The sequence below is a fragment of the Camelus ferus genome, chromosome 1, assembly GCF_009834535.1.
Source record: "Camelus ferus isolate YT-003-E chromosome 1, BCGSAC_Cfer_1.0, whole genome shotgun sequence".
Classification (NCBI taxonomy): domain Eukaryota; kingdom Metazoa; phylum Chordata; class Mammalia; order Artiodactyla; family Camelidae; genus Camelus; species Camelus ferus.
This window is the reverse complement of record NC_045696.1, coordinates 79,456,822-79,471,264: the sequence shown is the minus strand read 5'-3', so window position 1 is coordinate 79,471,264 and position 14,443 is coordinate 79,456,822. Positions and strand designations below refer to the sequence as shown.

Here is a 14,443-nt window from a genome sequence, read left to right as displayed (position 1 = left end):
TATGAATGTTCTATAAATTTCTTGTTCACTTGTGTATCCAAAGATGTTTTTCTTTTTTCTCTTTCAAGTAATTCTGCAGTGAATATTTTCTGTACATGCCATAGAGATGTAGAATATAGGAGTCGAGAGGTTGGATTCTGGGACAGGAGAATCTTTATCACTAAACTGCTCTCTGAAATTGCACTATTACATGTTCCTCATGGTTTCTCTGCACCCAATCAATATTTCATATTGCTGGACCTATAAAATTTTGCCAATTTCTTAGTTGTGAAGTGATATTTCATCATTTTAACTTGCATTTCTCTAATAACTAGGGAAATTGAGTATCTTTTTCAGATGTTTATTGGACATTGAGAATCCTCTTCTATCTTTGACTGTTCATCTTGTTGGCTTATTTTTTGTCTTTATAAATTTATAAGAAATCTTTATGCACTTGGATACTAATCCTTCTTTGGTTATACAACCAAAGATATTCCACGGCAAATATCTTTTCTCAGTCTATGCTTTGACTTTTTTGATGTATGTACATTTTTTCATATGCTTAATTTAATGTCTGAATAATTTATCTTTCCTTACTGCCTTCTAAATGCCACCCGGTATTTATCAAATTTCCGTAAGTGTGAGGCTGTATCTCTCAGCCGTCTGTTCTTCTCCCCTGGACTAACTTCTATCCCTGAATCAAAGCTACAATTACTCAATTACCGTCATTGGGTATTAAGCCCTAATAGTCAATGTGGAAATTCCTCACACCTTGTTCTTCAAAATTGTATTGACAAGTTTTGACTGTTTCTTCTTGCAGACATTTTAGAATTAATTTTTCAAGTTCTATGAAAAACTACAGTGGGCTTTTAATAATTAATTTTATAGGTTAATTTACAATATTGAGTCTTCCATCCAGGAATAAGTATATCTGTTAATTTGTTTGAGTTTATTCTCTAATTTTAATAGATAAATTAACCCTGGATCAAAAGTGACTGCTCAAAGTCACATAGCCAATTAATAGCAAAACCAGTGGTAGAATGAAGATCTCTTGTCTCCTTAATAGCTTGTAAACTAAAAAGGTTTAATTATTTAGTCAGTTAAGAAAGAAGATCTTGGAGTCCTTGTAGCTACTGCACCCACCAGCAGGAACTTGGCCCATGATAATCAAAGTGTGGTCAGAGGTCTTGGTAGAAATGCAGAATTTCATCCCTTCCTTGGCCACCCTGAATCAGAATCTTCATTTTTAAAAGATTCCTGGGTTATTGGTAGGCACCAGAAAGTTTATGAAATATTGCTTACCAAACGGAAGCCTGAAATTCATTGCATTGATTCTTTTTCTCTGAAACCTGCCAAAAATGCTGGTAGTAGTCCTGAGGTCATTGAATTGCGAAGGATTCAGGTGAGCAACATTGAGGCCTGTGTAATGATCCTTGGGTCTTGCTCTTCAATCACTGGCTCACAGCAGCCATCATCTGCTCTGCTGACTGAACATCAAAAATACAAAACGAGAATAGATGTTTAAATAAACAAAGAAAGAAAGAAAGAAAGAAAGAAAAAATTCCTTTAAAGGGAAGGACATGTTAAGCTTTTTTCTAAAAACAGTAGAACTCAGGAATACTGAGGCTTCTTTTGATATCTGTAGTTATTTAGGAAACAGATACATTTGCTTTGAAATTACTAGCTGCCCCAAATTGACATTTAAGCTACTCAATGCCATTGGGGAAAATTCTGCAGGAAAAAAAGCTGAAATACTGAGGAGACAGAAGCACTGAAGATTCAGTCTTTAAAGTAAAACAAAGAAGAAAGATCAGACAACTTTTTGAAATAGTCATATAATATTCATCTTAATCTCTATTCAGCCCTCCTCTTGTTTAACTACGTTAGCAGCCAGTTATCTAAAGGAGAGGGGGGAGGGAAAAAAAAAAAGAAGGAAAAAGGTGAGGAGAGGGGATTTAAAAAAATAAAAATAAAAAGTGAGATCCCTGTAATATCACCTCGAGCCACTAGGGGTATCTTTGTACCATTTTTCATCCCTGCACCGATTTGGAGTAGAAACCTATATTAGGGGAAAACCAGGGTCCTCGGCATTTTTTTGCGAGCAGTGCACCCAGAATCCAAAAAGATTTTTTTTTTTTAAAGAAGAAAGAAAAAGAAAGAATCCACAGTTCTTTTGGTCACCCGAACAGGGCTACGAAATCGCTCTACTGGACATCAGCACCAGGGATTCATTTTTGAGGTCAATTTCCAATCGAGATAAATCTATTGGATTAGTAGGATTATCTGATTGCAGCTGAAAGAAGTAACGTTGTTTGATCATTTGTATTTCTTGCCTGATGGTCGGATTTACATGGAGGTGGCTTTGGGTCCCAAAGATTCCGGATCGTGTTTGCATCTGGAGAGAAAAAAGGATCAATCGATACGTTTTGGAAGTGTCCGTGGGTGAATAAAAAAAAAAAAAAAGGAAAGAAAGAAAGGGGGGAGCACAAAACTGGGGTTGCGGCTGCTTAAAGAAGAAAAAAAAAATAAAGGAGGCATCTTCGAATCTGAAGCAAGAATTGCTGGGTGCTCGAGATTCCGAAAAAAAAAAAAGCGTCTAGGAACTGGTAAATACTTTGAGCAATTCAGCTTGCATTTACGGCGAAGTGCTGTAGAAACTGTCTCTTTCAATTATTGGAAGGGGACCTGGGGAAGATGAGGGGCTCCCTCTGTGGATTTATCTTACTGAGGGTAAGTTTGGGGGTCTTTTATTGGGAAGGGGCTGCCTGGGTCTGTGTGCCGCTGCGCGGAAGGTGCTGCGGCCGCGGTGCCTGTGAAATGGGAAGAGAAGGGGGGATGTAAACCACCTCGCGCATCTCTGGTGGATCGCTAGGGAGCTACCTAGATCGAGCTTAAAAACCTTCTTTTGTGGCGTCGGTGGGGAAGCCAAGCAACCCTCTAAGCTCTCAACTTTGCATTGAAAATCTCTCAGCTGGGAGATTCCTCTTGGATCCAGTGCTTTCTCCTGGTGCTACTTTGAGAGGAGGCAGCGATGCCTTGGGAAACCTGCATGTGGAGGGGGACAGCCCAAGCAGAAACCGCTGCCGCCTCGGCGGCGGGTTTTGCTGGCTGTCTTGGCTTCTAGGGGAATTTTGCAGGGGAAATTGGCCGTTTTCGTATTGTCTCCTTCTCCCTCCCTCCTTCTTCCTTCCCCTTCCCGCCTCCCCCTTCTCTCGGCCGAACACTAAAGGGTTACAGGGTCACTGCATCGGATAGAGACAGTAGAAGTGGGTGACCGGCCACACATGTTGTCTTGTAATTCGCTTGCACGACTTTGCATAATACAGTCCGAGGTAACTTTTTTCGAGTTGGACGAGTCCAGGAAGGCATTGCAGCCTTTCTGCCGAGGGCCCAGGCTGGCAAGTGCGCCAGGCAAGCTGGCTGCATTTCGGATGCATCCCTACCCTAGCTGCTTCCCCACTTACTGGCTTTTCTTTCCAACTGAGCGGTGCGCGCGTTCCCAGACATTTTCTTGCGGCTGAATTCAGGGGTTTTTGTTTGTTTGTTTGTGTTTGTGTTTGTTTTGTTTTGTTTTTTTAATGTTGTTTCGCAGCTCTCAAGAAAAGCTCATCTTTATTTGCAGAAGGAAAATCAATTTCATCAGATATAATTAAAATTAATCACCCAAATGAGTGAATATTAATTGACTCAGGAAACTAAAAGTTGCTTTGGAATCCAGAAAAGCATATTATTCTGAACCAATTTTGGAGCCCACATAAGTTCAGAACAATTACATATTAAGGACTGATTTATTTAAAATATGCATAGAGATATGCTAAATAAATTAATGCACTCCCTTCCCTTTATAAGCTTATACGTCAGCTCCATAATTTTAGTTGACTTTTCCTATTTAAGGCCAGTTCGTTAAATTTTAAACCTCAGACACTAAACTGCATTAGAATAAAATGGAGCTAAATAAATGGTAAGATATAAAATGATGTATTTACTACATTTTAATCTTTTAAAGAAAAACATCGAATATTTTTCAGTGGTTTCTGTTTACAGATTATGAAATGTATGTAGATATTTCTATGGTTTTAGCACTGAAGTCTTTTTATTAAGTATGAACTAATTGAAAGGCAGCTCTTCAATGTCATCTAAAGCACTCATCGTCTCAGTGCTCATTTCAGGAATTCCAGATACATCAGACATTCTGGTGTTAAAGAGGAGCTTCCCCAAACTTTCTTCCTGGATTTGTGTGTGTATATGTGGTTCTTGAATCTGAATTCTGAAACAAGCACAATGCTGTTTCTTTTTCTTTTTTGAGATTAAATAGCAAAATATGAAACTCCTGTCTCCCAAGAATTCTCCAGTGGAACAGTTGTTTCGTATTTCTTCAGACTTGTGGAGGCTTGTCTAAAGACGATAAAAACAGTAAGAAATTGTTTCTACAAGCCCAACTGTTAGGAACTATCTGAGAGACTAGGTTTGCCACCACCTTCTCCTTCTTCTTCTTCAGCACAGCCCTAAGTCATGTGGTTCATGTGCAACTTGAACTAGAAAAATGGATGTTCTGTGTATTGGTACATTCTAGCCACTGATCCTAGCCACATAATCCAATAATATTTAACATCTTTTTTTGAAGTTTAAATTTTAAAAAGACAGCTAGCACATAACATACTAGATGATAATAGCAAATAAATAATAAAGGTGAACGGGAGATGGGCTGGAATTCCTCTTTTTAGGCTAGTAGAGAATATAATGTTGATACTATAAAAGTAGATGGAGAATATGAAATATGAAAAAGGAAGTTGTTTTAAAAATTAACCTGAATATTTCACAACCACTGACCCAGTGGTCCTGGCATGTGCCAGGGTGCTAAAGCAGAAGAGGCAGCTTAAGTGCATTTGTCATGGCTGAACAATATTTTTCTCTGTCAAGAATAACCAATACTTTCTAGTCCCTCATTCCATTTTCTTTTGGCAGTGAAATGGAAAGGGGGAAACTTTGGCCCACTCTATGGTTTCTACAGGCAGTTCCTACATAAAACTTTGGTAAACTTTGTAGGTGGTAGATCCACTTTTAGAAGGTTGATAATGATTGAAATAAAAATAAAGAAAACTCCACACTACAAAAAAAATTTGAAGCTGTAGCCAGTAAATGAAGGGCAAGTTACCCAGTTACATAAATATTCTCTACTAATTGAGTGGATGACTCTTAAGAACTACTGAGAAACCTGAAGAGTTCACTTAGAAAATTAATTACATTTGCTCTACCTTATCCAGATACATATTTTTTTTGTCATAATTTTTAAAAAGAACATGGTATCCTTGATCAGCTGTTCCAATTTTGCTACATAATAACACAAAATTTGGTAGTTTGGGGTAAAGAAATGGAAACCCTCAGTTAGCCCTGAAAGTTGTAAGCACAGTGCCTAATGTGTGTGACAAGAAGTAGCACTGGGTTCCCTAAAGCTCATCGCCATGGAAAAACTGATGTTGCATTCACTAGAGCTTTGCTGCGCCTGTCCCTTGAAAGCCTAACATTCAGGGGGAGCTAATACATTTGTAGCAGATTCTTTCTATGATTTGAAGACATTTAAATAGAGTAAATGTTATTCTACATTAACCGATTTTTTAAAAAGGAAATTACCTCACACTCTTAATTGAAAGCAAAATGAAAAGGGCAATCCGTTTTTAATGATTTGTTGAAATTTAACACATGGTATTCCCAAATGCAAATTTTCCATCTCTTTTTCTTTATTTATAGAAATTTATAGAAATACAAAAAAAAAACCTTAAAACTTTTAAAGTTTTAATTTTTAATATTTCCAATTTGCAAAGCCGAGAAAAAAATTTTTAAGAAAATTAACATAGAACACTCATGATGAATCTAGGGTGTCCTCTTTAATGCCTTTAAAAGGTAATTTAAAACATTTTGAGGTAGCTAACCTCTTAATCTTGTAGGATAGCAACATTCTCAGTTGTTCCTAAGAAGAATAACTCCTTAATAGTAACAGGTTTGATTATTTTTGCTTTGTTATTAATGGCATTGCATTGACAATGTCAAATATTGCTATGTTGCTATAAAAGGATATGAATTATTTCTGCCTTGAATATCCCCCCCCCCAAAAAAACCCCCACCTATTTGGTAGCAAACGTGTGAAAAAAGAAAAACTGCCAACTTGAAGCTTAACTGAAGTCAGGGAAAAATAGTAAATCACTCCAGGCATTTGAAATTATTAGACATTAAACTTTTGGGGGATTTTATATGAATTCTTTTTATAATAGTCAATATAATCTCTTCTGTGCCTATTTCCGTTGCATGTAAGAGAAATTCTAGTCAATGGCAAAACGCTTTACTGCTGCCATTACTGCAGACTTTATAGATCAGAGATGTGTCAGCATGTTAGCTTTAGCAGTAATGCCTCTTTTGTGTGAAACCTTATGGGCCTTGCAAGCACTCTCTCATCCTGACACTCATAAAACGTTCAATCCCCACATTTATTATTTAATATTCTCCCTATATATAGCAGCAGAACACTTCAATATATGAATGTGTAGCCAAAAAATAATGGGCGTGAATGGGACTAATGAGTTTTAATAAATACACATATTAGGGTCAGCTAAAGGAAGTTTAATTAAGACAAACAAGTTGAGCATGAAATTCATTTTGGAACAAATGCAAGTTAAGTTATTGCTACAGATGTAAAATAAAAAAAACCACAGGGATGCTTCTCAGGAAAAAAGTTCCAGGCTGAGATTAGACCTACTTAATGCGGTTGACCTCTTAGGACCTGCCTTTAACTTGATGAGCTTGGGTCTGACTTATGAAGTTGGAGAATATATTCTACTTTTTCACAATGTTTTTACTTTTCTGTAGCAATTTTGGCTTAGTATGTTAACTTTGTATCCAGGCATGCTTTTTGTATTAGTTTCCTTGAGACGGGACTTTCATTTTCCTGTGGTCTACTTTTCTAATACCGCATATACCTGCAGTTAGAGCTACCTGCTAAAACCCACGCCATCCCTTTGTGCTGTGAGTGGTGCTTCAGTAAGAGAACTGCTGATATGGCAATTACCTGCACCCATAATTCCGTTTAATCTTTGACATAATTTAGAAAAGCTATTTATCTGTTGGCTTGCTTATTTATTTATTTGGTAGTAGCATTGTATATTGGGGCAGAAGTTGGAGAAGAGATAGGGTATAGGGCAAATATTTCCTTAGAATGTGGTTTTCTTAGATTTTGTCTGTATTTAAGTAACATAGGTACATTCTGGAAAGTGTGAAGAAGTCAGGCAATAAAATGAAGGTCTTACATATGCTCCTCAACAACTGCCTTTTGGGAAACATCTGATTGATGTACTAATTTATTCCTTATATAGACCTTTGGCATCACTTCTGTGTAACAGTAGTTTTTTCTTCCTTGAAACACCCAATGAATGTTGAGTCTTCAGAAAAAAAGAGATTAGTTGTAACATTTCAAAGTGAATTGAAAATCTTGTTGTCTTTTTAAAATAATCATGGTGAAGACTTACATATTGTCATATAGAATGTTCACCATGTTTGGAAATTCAACATGGTCACACATTAAATCAGTGAATACTGAATTGATAAAAATTAGCTTGGAATTATCACTAGCTTAAGTTTTTCTCATAGGGCAACCATTCCTCTTATGACAGAACTGACCAGGAAAACAGTGATTACTACGTATCACATTGACCAACATTTGTCACAATATTCACACCTGAAAGTAACACTTAAGCCATTTAATAGTTAACCACAACTCTAAAAGGAATAAAGTTCATTTCAGTAACTGTTACGTTTCAAGTCAATGCATCTGTTACTTTTAATTTAAATTAATATTAGTTAGCTGTCCATAACTTTGCACACAAGTGACATTATCTGTCTTTTCTCTTACCGGTTTAAAAAAAAAAAAGGTTACTAGTTTCATTACCTCTTTAACTGTGCCAAGTGTTCTAATGAGTATGTTGCTTGAGACTGATGCCAAAAGCTTCTATTATTTAGAGCTGTGGTATTTAGTAATAACTCTGAGGGGTTATTTAATATACAAAAGTAAGACATTTTACATGCCCCAATAATACAGTAGTAGTAGTCCATGTAACCTCAGTGACAGCAGGGTTTTTATCTGGCTGTTCAAAGCTATGTGTTTCTCCCCAGCATCTAGAACAGTACTTTGCATATTATCAGTGACCAATAAATATTGTCAAATGAATGAAGATTTGTTCTAGCCTTGGATGTTAACAACTAAATATGTAACCTTCTTGCTTAATACCTGGTCTCTTTTTTTTGCTTTTAATTTTTTCTTAACATAAATCAATTATTATTTGAATTGACAGATATTTTAAAGCGATGTGCAAATTCCAAAAGTAGAAATGAATACATATGAAAGATTGCATTTTAATCAAAGGCAAATAATAATTGAAACATTTTAGTGAAATTTTATATGGTTTATTGACTTTTTAAAATAAATTATTTTATCAAGACTTACAAGTGTAATAGGATTATTTATGTTTATAATTTATCAAAATGTGCATTAGAGCTATTTTCTGCCGTGTAGAAAATGTGGTATCTCAAGGAACTTTGGAAGCATTGAAAATTATTTCAAACATTTAGAACATAAATATTAAGATCTAAAATATAATGACATTTGGCATTTTGGTCATAACTAAGATTTTTGTTTTTTTAAACACTTTATAGTTATAAGTTCCCTATTATTCAAATTTATTTAAGTGGTGAATTCATTTAAATTTGTGTTCCATGTGTATAGTAATTTCTTGTGAATATATATGCTCATTGATGTTTTATTACGCAAATGGCCCATGAATAGAGCGTTGTTTTGAATTTTGTTATTATTAGTACTAATAGAGCTATAATATGAAGGGAAAATAAAAGATGTAGATATCTGAAGAAGATTGCAAATGTAATATTCTTTCCCCTCTGGGGCCCTGGTTTAGCTCGCAGTCAGGTCAAGAGTGATAGGAACCACTGATGTTGTTTGGTACCTTACATGAAAGGAGTTGGCAGTCTTCATCCAGTTTCTAGCAGACAGTGACTCCTTAAACAATGGCAAGTGTAGTATTTGCCAATCCCAGCAGAAGCCTAGGACTGAATGGGCACAAAGGTTTAACTGCCCCCTCTCTGCTAATCATCCTCCAAGAGGTCAAGATTGACTCACCCTGGCACAGGGCCATACTGAGAAACTTAGCACTGCCTCTGCCAAACTTATAGCTATCCTCTGGCAGCAAGGGATGTTTTAAAGAGGACTTTAATTAAGCAGGACACCAGGAATGGCAAGTCTTCACTCTTCCCAGGCACAGCAACTCACCAGAAACAAAACTAGGTTTAAATAGTGAGTTGAGAACGTAGCACTGCTCTTAGGTTGTACTGTTTTCTCCATAAAGATCCTGGCAGGCATAGTTAAGTTGCTTCTGGACAGTATGACTTGCAACCCAAAGGTGGCCCTTTTCAGACAAAAGCATCACTTTAATACCAAGGGAAGCGATCGGTTCTACCTGGCTATCTCTCCTAAGCTCTTGAATGATTATTCATTTTCTTCTGGGGGATCTCAGCATCGTTAATTGGTTTTTAAAATGTGTCCTGCAGTTTCTTACATATACATCAAAACTGTTGCCCACACTTTTGTTTTTTAACAACCTATTTTATCAATTCCTGCCGTTCTCACCCTGTTAACCTTCTTGCTCATTTGGAAGTCAAGACTTCTCATTAGATTTTACATTTAACAGTTGATATTTGGAGATTCTGTCTGAGAATAGGGTCAGAATAAACAGAAAGTAAAACTTATTTTATATAGTTAAATGTTAAATGGATTGTTTCGGCTTCATCCCCAAAACAGAACAAACGAGAAACTCACCATTGTTTAGCCGTTTGTTGTAATGATGGTCTTAGCAGAAGTGTTCAGTTGTAGAAGGAAATGCTGTCACTTTCATCTGTTTTCCATTGTGTTGTCGGAAAGCTGCTGTGACATCTTAGCATCCCATTTTTGGCCAAACAATAATGGAAGTAGCCACCAGTCTTTATGGCCATCCATGTGCACCCCTGCATGAAGAGGAATTTTCATTGTACTTCAGTTTGTTTTCACCTCTTCTCTGTTTTACCCCCTTTTGCTGCAACTATAATTAAGATAATGCCTTCCCAGAGGTCAGGCATCACCAATGAATAAATAAAGTCTGAGGGTGGAGTTAATTGATGAAAAATAATATAATAAATGAATGGGTTATTTATTCCAGAAATATTCTCTGATGACCTACAATGTAATGAGTCGTTCTGGGGATAGTTGTTACAAATCAATGATTCAAATGGCTAATCTGATTGTTATTTTTGTGATTATAATTATTCTCATCATGCTTGGGATAAGATCTCACATCCTTAATTTTTTGACCTAGGCGTTCTTGAATTGTCAGTTCCTCTCCAGCCTGATGCCCCACCCTTCTCTGAACACACTGATCTCTTTGTTCATTGAAAGTCCCAAGCTTCACAGCACTTACTTAGGTTTCCTCTTGCTTCTGTCTGACACACTTTCCCCCTGCCAACTTCTGCTCATCTTTCAGATCTCAGTTTACAGATCACTTCTTCAGGAAGACCATCCTTCGCACTCCAGACTCATGAACTCGCCCCTCAGAGCACCCTGTATCGTCATTCTTGGCAAAGCATTTATGACTATATCGTCATCTGTGTGATTGCTTCACATGAAGTTTGTCTTCCCTACTGAACTTCAGTCTCTGTGAGAGTTATCACCATGCCTGTCTGTTCATCTTGGCCTCTCCAGGGCCCGGCACTAAATGATGTAAGAATGTAAAGTGAAGAAGGAATCTGAGTTTACAAATTACAGAGATAGGAAGTACTGCAGGAAGTTCAGTTACAAGAAAGATAACAAGTGCTTTGGGAGCTGAGGGAAGGGAGTGCTTTTGTGGCTGGGAGGATCTGGAGAGCAGTGCTGACATTTAATCCAGGCCTTGAGGGCTTTCAGCGGGAGTCTTCCAGGCAAAATCTGAGGGGGTGGAGTATTCTCCAGGACAGAAGATCTTGGTAAACAATTTGGACTTAATTCACTGACCACTGCTCCCAGTGCTGTGTTGTGTTTGTTTTTATTAGTATCGTTCACAAAGATAGTTTGCCACCAAGTATAACCTCTGCTGTATACTCATGAATTTTTTCCTTACTGCTCTTTAAAATATTTTGTTGGTCAATTTTTTTCTCCTATTACTGTCAAATTTTAGTTTGCTTTTTCTCCTTGACATTGTTTTCTCTGTTATTTACTTGTATCATGGGAGTTCACTGAGATTGGAAGGAGCCCAAGGAGAGAGAGAGCAAGTAGAACCCCACTTACATTTTCTGCAGAAGAAAGGAAGAGAGATTGGGATGTGACCTGGGTACCCACCGAGTCCTGCCTCCCCTTCCTCCAAGAAGGAGGCCCTGGACAAAGCTGAGGAGGAGGCAGGGTTTTTATTTAGAGTGTATTAATTCTTCTGCCTTATTTCTTTCTATTTGTTGGAACTCACTATGTTCATAAAATTGTGTTCTTGTTTTATTGAAAAATGTTTCAGTGGCTTTGTGTTTCTGATCTTTAGTTTAATTACCTGTTACACAGAGATGATAATTATCTCTACCTCATGGTATTTAGAGACAATTAGATGAAATGATGTAGTTAGCTCACTGGCCCCAGTCCATGTGCCTTAGTGCTAGCATTAATCGTTATTAATTGATTAATGATGGTCAAGGCAGAATATACTTGTCACCACATTTGTTTTTAATAGCTACGTGTTGGTATGGCCACAACATGGGCTATGATAGCCCTTGAACTTCTACATGATTAAGGTCTTGAGCTTTGATAGTCCCATCTTCATGTTGGGTTCTGATTGTTTCTTTTTTTCCTTGTACACTTCTGGTACTGCTTACCTTTCTACCCAAATTTAGTTAATCTATTGAACACTAGAATTACCATTTCTCATAACTTTTGCTTCTTAAAATTCTACCATTCTTGCTTTGCTTATCCTCAGTTCTAACATCTATCATTTACTCTCTGCCCCAGATTATAGGGTATTACTGGAAAAACTCTCAGTACCACATTATTTGGAACTGCTCCAAATTATGCCAATTAATTAACCCCAGCAAACTGACCAACCACCTTCCTGTGTGCCTCCTGTTGATGTCCTGTGTGTTTCACTCTCCACAAAACTCTCAAACTGAGCATGTGACTTTATTGAGCTAGCCTCATTCAGGAGCAAAGCAAAATGTCATGCATCATAAAGGTTCAGGGCATGTTCTTTGCAGTTAGGCAGTCTTTTTTTTTTTTTTTTTTTTTTTTTTTTTAAGCTTTGTGGCCGTAAGAAAGTTATCTAACCACCTAAAGCCTCATTTTCCTCATCTCAGATAAAAATACTTGGCTTATAAGTTTGTTGTGAGGACTGGATGACATGAAATGTATAAAGTGCTTTGGACAGGGCTTGGCAAGTAGTTGGTGATCTATAGTAGTAGCTGTTTGTGATATAATTTTCACAAAAATTTGGATATATTCAGCTATACTTCAAACTGAACATAAAAATAAAATTATTTCTAATTTCTTTCCCACCAATTCATTCACTAAGGTAATGGTTTCCACACCTTTGTGGTCATATCATGCTCTGTTTTTGAAAACCAAATCATAAAAAGTATAAAATATATACTTATGTATTCTTATATAAATACCTCTATCATCAGGTTGCAAAACATACACAAAAATAGACATTAAATGATGAGAAAGATAAAGTCAGTATTTTTTAACATCTTGTAAACTTGATGCCTTCATTCCATCATTTGATAGCTCAAGATGTAGAGGTACTCGGGGCACAGTTCACAGCTACTAAAATGGATATGAATTTGCACTTCAAAGTTATCTTCTTGGTGCTTTCAAACGCTTTTGTCTGCTTGTTGTTGTATATGATCCCATAGCCATTATTTTCAGCCTTGCGCAGTAGCTAAAGGAGAGCTTGTACTGGAAGTAGGAGACGTTTCATTTCTGTTCCTTTCTTGTCCTTATGATCCTAGTACTAGGATTTCCTTTCATCTATATTTATCTTGTGGGAAAAACTTAATTCACTAGTCCATTTTGTGAGGGTTACATTAATTATAACATGATGAAAAATAGATAAATCTGCTTATTCAGTGGTGTTAGCTCTAATACCTCACCAAACAGTGAAAAGGAACAGTAACAATAACAAAATGCCACTCACTGTTGGTAAAGCCACCACAGTGTAGAACCATCACCTTCCCAAGAACATCACAAGCGCTGTGTGCACAACACAGCCATGTAAAGACACTGGCATGAAACCATGTATTCATATAAGCAAAGCTTAATTTCTTTCTCTTTTTTGCTTTACATGAAAAATTATAATACATAGAAAGTCAACAATTTACTTCCCTTCTCTCATCTGGTCCTCTTGTGGTGAGGTATAAACACACTGCTTTAGAGAGCTCTGCTGCACAGTACTGCCAGTTTAATTTTCTTATAAATAGATTTGAGAATACTCTTCCCCTGCTAAGACTATTTAATGGCTTTTCATCATCTAACGAACACAATTCAAACTTTTTAGCCTTTTAAAGAAGGGCTTGCTTGATTTGGCTATAACCTGTCTTTCCAGTCTCACCCAGTGCTCAACCTCTCATTTACTCTGTGTTGTGGCCAGTCTAAACTGTGCCCTCCCCAAATGTGGCTGCCTGTTTCCTTTCTGTCATAGGTCAGGTTTCCAAGAGAAAAAGAAAAAGACTCTGAGATGGAGATTTGCCTGGAAAAAATTTATTGGGACATACCATTAGGAAAAACATCTGGGAGGGAGTCAGAATGACAACCATCTCCTCCCTCTGCCCCTTTCCACATGGAGCTTTGGGACTGGGCTGGCCCTGCAGATTTGGTCTGCAGTGAGGCAAGAAGACCAGACCTTTCTACGCTGGTGTGGACTTGCCACTCGGAATATGGGAGGTTGAGCACCACACTATCCATTACATGTCTTTCCCACTGTTTCTAGAATGTGCCCTCTACCTGGAATTCCTTCTGTGACTATCAGTGTTGGTCTAATTCTTTGAGGACCAGTTCATATTCCTCCTGATTCATGAACTCTTTCCTAATCCACTGACTCGAGGTAAATCTGTCTTTTCTTTTGAAGCCTAACAGCATTTTTTTCCCTGATTGCATTCGTTTATTCTTCTCATTTTTAATTACTTACTGTGTGAATTAATCACACATTAGTTACTTTAAGTGTTCAGTTACTGAAAGGCCTTACAGGACTCAAAATAGTTTATACTCTTTGGACAGCTTTACTATAGGCAAATAATATGATAGAGCAACAGCAGGAGAAAAGTATGCATTGAATGGGGTCTGGAAATCTCAGACTCAGGCTTCTTTGTTCTCCCACTGCTGGGTCCCACCGGTTACCCCTTATCTCCAGGTCTTGAACCACCACCAGTG

General features: G+C 37.2%; 1 protein-coding gene across 8 annotated transcripts in view; it reads left to right on the top strand.

Moving 5' to 3' along the window:
• Positions 1-14,443, top strand: part of NLGN1 (neuroligin 1) — a 756,644-nt gene that overhangs the window by 136,986 nt on the left and 605,215 nt on the right. For 7 of the 8 annotated variants that reach the window (XM_006175841.3, XM_006175840.3, XM_006175842.3 and 4 more), the window contains exon 1: positions 1,100-2,709. The exons of the other annotated variant lie outside the window; for it this stretch is intronic. The gene's annotated coding sequence lies outside the window, so the exon portion shown is untranslated. Of the gene's footprint in view, positions 1-1,099; positions 2,710-14,443 lie in introns of those variants that run through there. 8 annotated transcript variants of the gene reach the window in all.